Genomic DNA, 6,050 nt, shown 5'->3' with positions numbered 1-6,050 from the left:
TCCACTCTTCCCCTTCTTTTTGTCAAAAACCACAGCTCACCTTTTTGAAGAGGTGATATAAATTATTGCAGGTTTTTTTCTCTGATAATTTTTCCAAGTTAGGAGCTAGCATGTATTCTTTGTATTCCATTACGTTAGAGAATACAATAGAAACAAAATGATGTGGTGAAACCGTGTTGGGGAGCATGTGAGAAAGACACATAGGCATAACTTTCTTGAGAAAAACAATGAGTAGGCATTTCTTAATTAGCGACAACTAGTTGCAAAAACCTGGTGGTTAAATTACTTTGACCAAATGTCCCGTCCTTAATTATAACGTGGATGAAATATATAAAAGATCTAGGGAAAACTCTGGCCGTCAGAAAGATTGAATAGTACAAAAACATCCTGGATATTCTTATTGATTTTAGGTTTCATGACATCTAACGTATCTCTGTGACAATGAAACTATTATTCTTAAGTGCTCCGGCCTGGAAATGATGACGCATGGACTAATACTTGGCTTCTGGTTATTAGTTTCTTTCCTTTTTCCTTTGCTTGTCAATCCATGTGTGAAACTGCGTAAAGGGAACCAAAGGTGATTTCCGGGTCAAGGAACCTTGAAAAATCCGTAAGAGGCATATATATGTTAATTTCATGCTCCTTTTTGCCGACCCAATTTGCAAAGTTCCATCGGGATTTGGAATATTTGGTTTTGATGCTGTTCATTATTTTAGGTTCCCGATTGATAATGGACTCTGTCTTCTTCAATGGCATTTAGTCATGCCTGTCCAAAAGTATCTTAACCCCACATCCGCAAAATAAGCAAGTTATATAGTCAATGATGCTTTATGATATTTGCGTAAACAATATTTAAGTTGTAATCGGCTGTTGCATATGATCAAAGCTCAAACTTATGATATTAGAGTATAGAATTTTATGTTAACTCTTGTGTTTAAAGTTAATCCTTACTTGGTTAATGTTTATAAGCATTGTTAGTGAATTATATGCTGCCAGTTATTTTAAATTATTTTAAAACTGTTAGAATTTCTTTTCTTTTTTCAAGTTTGTGTGTGAAGTGAAAAATTATTACAATCTTCTTAAGACCCAGGTGAGGAAATTCTTCACTCATCCCTATTTTATTTATTTTTATTGGTTGGTCTGAATTTTAAAGTACAAAGACACAGCAAGCATCCCCATGTGGTTTGGAAACCAATTAGGATAACAGTGTGTGATAAAATAGTGAATACAAACTCACTCAAATTGCATTTACAAATGGGTAAGCTTACAAATAGAAAATGTTCCTGGGAAAATGTAAACAAAGTCGTACATAGCACCTAACATGCCACGTAAGCATGGACCAGAAATTCAAATGCTAATATCGAGGAGTTTATTCTTCCTTAGAAATTAAGTAAACAAAACGCAGTGGGCAATCCCAATCCTATTCATTCTTTTTGTCCTCTAGTGGTTACATATGATAGGAGGGCATCTTTCATTTTCTGGGAACATCCTCTTCTTAGAACACGAGCCTAAGCTCGAGGTTCTGCTTTTCTTTCCCATGTGCTGCACTAGTGGGCAATGCAACCTTCTATGGTTCTGTTGTATTTGAGGAGGAAAAAGAAGCCATCTGAAAAATAAAACTATATGCATGTTGCTATCTAATTAGCAACAGTAAAACTTGTTTTGATGAATATTCAAGTGTGAAAGAAAAGTTTGAATTTTAGGGTTAGGGACCCGCCTAGATCTACAACCACAAGCCGGAGCATGGCTCTCACCAGTCTCTGTGTCCAGGTGTGATGGGAAAATGTGACTCTTACGGTAATTTTAAAGCTTAAATAATTCTGCTGGGCCTACATTTTGCTTGCTGAAAGATGATGATCCTATGTCTGATGACATTGACCGTTTTGTGCAACTTGTATTTGATAATTCAAAGAAAATAATGAACCGTCCTTTGGCAATCAACTAATAATATAAAATGAAAATTAAGTTTACGAGTGAGAAATCTCCAGTACATATCTGTTTGTTTTTTTCACCCATTGTTACTTGTTAGTAAATATCCCATCATAATAATTGATCACAAATTCATATCATTATCTTAAGAGAGAAAATTTATCTGCTTGACTCGTTGATTTGTCCAGTTACGAGATCCTAGGATAAATTTGTCCACTGAAATCCCGCGACAGTTTGTTTATGTGCGAGTTTAGTATTTTGCAGCTACTTTAGGTGTTTGTCATCAACATATTCCAGCTGATCCCTAATTTCGTCTTGATGGGATAATCGAAAGTCCGGTGTAATTCTGATGATTTAGAGACAGAAATGGAGAAGATTTATAGGAATTACTGGCTTGAAAACAATTAAGTAGAATGACTTCTTCACTGCTGTTGAGCGTGAAGAGATTGGAGCTTCACCTTAGAAGACTACAGAATTTTGGCTGTGCTATTCGTTACAAGGCCAGAATCTCACAAATGATGCTACTTTAGAGGCTTCATATTGAATGGCGGGGAAGCAGAAAACTTACTAGCCTATGAAGAATGATCTCTCTGGAGAAATCTACCACAATATTTTACATGATCACAATGAAAGAAAGCCAAAAAAAAGCTACATCAAAAGTCCATAGCCAAATAGGGTACCCAAACCGTTAGTTTACAGTTTGTTCTCCCTCAAATTGGAAGGAGTTACTGGACACAGTAGTTGATTTATTACAGAAACCAACTGCACAAGGGTACAGAATATGTCAAAAACCAAAGCGAACGGCTATCCCTTGAGAAGTAAGTGCCAGGAGATTGGGTTTAGAAGACATACTAAGGTGTTGAGCAGTAGAGTGTATTTTGTAACAGTTAGGTGACAGAATTTGGCTTTCTGAGACATCTGATATTGAATTTGAAGGAGGATCAATTGGCGCATCTAGCTTCTTAAGACTTCTGTCCTCTGCCACTACTCTCAGAAACTCCTCCAGTGCCCTGCACATCCAATCATATCGGCAGAGTCTGAATGCATCCCTTATGTTCAACTGTGAAATCAGATATGCACTTGAGTTAGTCATAGAGGTTTTTTAATGGAAGCAATCCTCTCTGATATGTTCTTGATAAATTCACCGTTAAAAAGTAAAAACTGCTATTTATTTAAGCATATCATTAGAACATCTTAACAAATTGATGTGTGATTTTAGTACATCTTATGTGGATTTATTCAACAGACTCACCCACTGACGATTACGATTTTTCTGCTCTGGCCAGATCTCAAGTTCTTCAGTCACCTCTAAGGCAAACATGTATCCTCTGCAGCCTCCTTCCAGGGTGCACAAGTCCTGGCTGCTTTGCTTCTGAACTCCCACATGCCCAAGGGAGTTTCCTGAGCAAGGAAGACTACGTCAGCCTTTTAACTAATAATGATGATTTCAAAATTTAACACAACACTATTGCAACATGTTGGAATCCTCTGACTTTGCCTCATTGTAAAGTTGGTCGTGAAGTTGTATGGGATATAGAGTTGATGAAGGAGGATGGTTTTTTTATTTTTTATATTTTTAAATCCATAGCTAAATTCGTGGAACTCTAGAGACGCAGAATTAAGGGAATTTGAATCAACATGCCTATATATTCTAAATTTTCTTAGCCTCGGACCTACAAAAAATGCTCCCTGTATCGCGAGAATTACTGTATTATTTGCCCTAGAAGATTTGATTATCAGAAATAAAACTGGAAGCTTTTGCAAACTGGTGCATTTTTTAGGAGATTTGTGGCATCTTCATCCGAAATATTTGAATTCGATCATAGTTATCATTTCATAGAACTGATATGGACAAACTTTAGCATTTTTGTGCCTCTAAAATTTCCACGACGAACTGATCTCTTTTTTTACATTCATGAAGTGGAGAATTGAACCTACTCTCAGTATTCCTTTGACTCCAGCTTCTTCAAAAACTTCCCGGCAAGCAGCTTCCATGACAGTCTCATCGTTCTCCCATCCCCCCTGAAACCACAACCAAGTTACAACTTAAATTATGAAGGAAAATACCTCATGCTAGCGAAGGACAATGGCACAGGCAAGATCAAGTTACCTTTGGGAATACAAGGTCGTTGCGTTTTGGTGAAGAAACCATAAGAACTTCTATTATGTCCTCCATATCTCCCTTCTGATGGTTCTTATTCTTTCTCCATCTATACGGAATGCATCTGATTGTATGGAATGCACAGATAAGCAATTTTGATTAAACCATTGATTGCCAGTATGGTACTCAAGCTAGCTATAACTGTGCTGAAATATTTGCTTGCTAAACAAAATGAAGTGAGCTGCTTATGAATATTCAGCATTAGTTATTTTCTGTACTTTCTTATGGAATCTCAAACAGAGACTGACCATTTTGGTAGTTCCTAGCAATTTAAGTTTTTACCCGATTCATCAATTACTCTAAGACTATACTATCTCAGATAGTACTAATTATAAGACATTATTTGTAATAATCAATAGCGGAGGTAGTATTTGCTTTTTACTTTCATCTCGTCCTTTCTGTTTTTGTACTCGTCACAGCTATCATCAACGTCTTCGATATGGATCCCACTTACCCCAGTTGTGTACTGTGGTTGCCGCAATTATGTTACTCATAAACAAGACTATCTTTTTATAATAATGATAAACGCCAAAACAGAACACGTAATTTAAAGAATTTAATTTAATAATGTGTTAAGTCAATGATAATGTGGCCCATTGCCGTGATATGATTGCAAGTGACAAGCATGGAAAATACAAAGAAATATAATAAACCTGAGCAAAGAAGATAATTATATTATACAAAACTGATGGAGATGCCCTTCTCGATTTATCAAAAGAAGTCAGATAACCACTCCTGAATAAGAATATAGTAATTTTTTATAGGGTATATGATACTAAACAAGTGACGAGAAAGATGGGAAGAGTGAAAAGTAAGCAAGAGATAAACTAGAACCCTTAGCTGCAAGACGTTATACTTAAAGGCAGATCTTTATCTTCTTCTTCTAAAGGAAGTGTTTTAGAATGTGGAATTTAAACTAACTAAACTGCACAAGTACTATAATGCATGTCAAGATCGAAAATAAGGAGGTCAATAGGATCTGGGTCGAAGAAAGACTTACCCAGAGACAAGTCGCAAATTGTCTTCGTAACGTTGTCGAAGTCGTCCTGTTCGTGCTGACACTTGTACAGACGACATGGTGGGTTCTATTTTCTAATTTTCAGACCAAGAATTCTTGAAACTAAGAGAACTGGGAAACAGAGGAACTTCAGAACAAAATTGAGAGTGTCACCCAGGCTATGCCGAAGCAAAGAGAGAAAGAACAAAGTAAAGATTTTGCAGCAGCCAAGGTTAACGTTGTGGATTGAAAGATTCAGCGAGCAGTGGAGGTTCTACGTCTGGTTATTACAGTTTTAAAAGGCTTTTTGGTCTGTTTCTTTTCACCAAATGGCAGAATTAACACCAACCCCTGTATCGACAATAATCCCTTTTCAAGAGCAAAGCGAAAACGAAAGAAAAAAGGAAAGAAATAAGAGGAAGGGATGGTTTCCACAGAACACAGAGCAGCTGCTGTCTGCGGGGGCCGCACCAACGGCATCAGTTTATATAGTAACCCAATCACAAAAATTCAAACTTGTAAAGCGCTAATTTTTATTATTTTAATACAGAAAACATATTCATGCAAATATTTTAATAGGGTTAAAGTACGTTTAATGTCCTAAAATATTTTTTCAGCTGCATCCAGTATTTTGAAATATTTTGTAACACATTCAACACCTCAAAATACTTTTTAAGTGCATCTAACCCCTAAATATTTTTCTCTTGTCTTAGTGCTAAATATACTAAAAAATATTTTTAGATATTAAACGCATCTAAAAAATATTTTGAAGTATTGAATACACAAAAAAAATATTTTGCAGTACTAAAAGCATCTAAAAAACATTTCAGAATATTGAATGTACCAAAAAATATTTTAAAATGTTGGATGTATTTGAAAAAGTATTTTGGGGTGTTGGTCTTAATCCTACTTTAATATGGCAACCGAAATCTCTGATGAAGCTTTTTTTTTTTTTTGGGGGTG

General features: G+C 35.9%; 1 pseudogene; it reads right to left on the bottom strand.

Annotated features, from left to right (window-relative positions):
* Positions 1 to 2,282: 2,282 nt before the first annotated feature.
* LOC114751342 (nudix hydrolase 13, mitochondrial-like) lies at positions 2,283 to 5,489 on the bottom strand (annotated as a pseudogene).
* Positions 5,490 to 6,050: the final 561 nt, after the last annotated feature.

Source organism: Neltuma alba, unplaced genomic scaffold (assembly GCF_004799145.2).
Source record: "Neltuma alba isolate B1F8T4 unplaced genomic scaffold, ASM479914v2 tig00006867_pilon, whole genome shotgun sequence".
Lineage (NCBI taxonomy): Eukaryota > Viridiplantae > Streptophyta > Magnoliopsida > Fabales > Fabaceae > Neltuma > Neltuma alba.
The sequence above is the reverse complement of the archived record's forward strand: the minus strand, read 5'-3'. Positions and strand labels throughout refer to the sequence as shown.